Consider the following 658-nt stretch of genomic DNA (forward strand, 5'->3'; position numbering starts at 1 on the left):
AAGTAAGCCACTGATTTGAAAATTCTCAATCATATATTCATTTGGGGTCATCGGATCTCCGCCTGAAAAATAACCCAGTATAGAAGCTTTAGCCCAAATATATCTTCTACCATGGATGGGTTTAATCAATATCTGGACCTAGTCTAAATTATTTTAATGGGTGAGTTTGGTGTCATAATTACATCCGAAAGTTAAAATTAGTTTTTTAAAATAAAAATAATTTCCAATCAGATGAGGTTCTCTCAGCTATTCTTCGGCTCTTACAAATGAAATTGTGTGATTTCTATGATGTCCCACAGTAGGGAGGAAAAAGACGCGCAGTTGATGGAGGTGTCTGAATCAATGATTGAAAGACGCTCAGTCTCAATCGGTGCAAAATTAATGCAACAATGCCATTATATAACTTTAACCTTCATTAACCTGAACCATAATTATCCCAAACATGAACAGAAGGAACCACGCCGTTGACGCATCTTTCTGGGATACGCACGCACTATCAACACAACAGGTGCATTCGCCAATAATTTTCTTCTATTAGAAAGCTTTCAAATATCAAAGTCAGAATGATGAGACAAATATATAATAACACCGAGAGGCTGAATACAAAAAGAATAACATATATGTGGGAGCTTAGCCTCTTCTTTCGAAAATGTTTACA

Source organism: Asparagus officinalis, chromosome 3, assembly GCF_001876935.1.
Source record: "Asparagus officinalis chromosome 3, Aspof.V1, whole genome shotgun sequence".
Classification (NCBI taxonomy): domain Eukaryota; kingdom Viridiplantae; phylum Streptophyta; class Magnoliopsida; order Asparagales; family Asparagaceae; genus Asparagus; species Asparagus officinalis.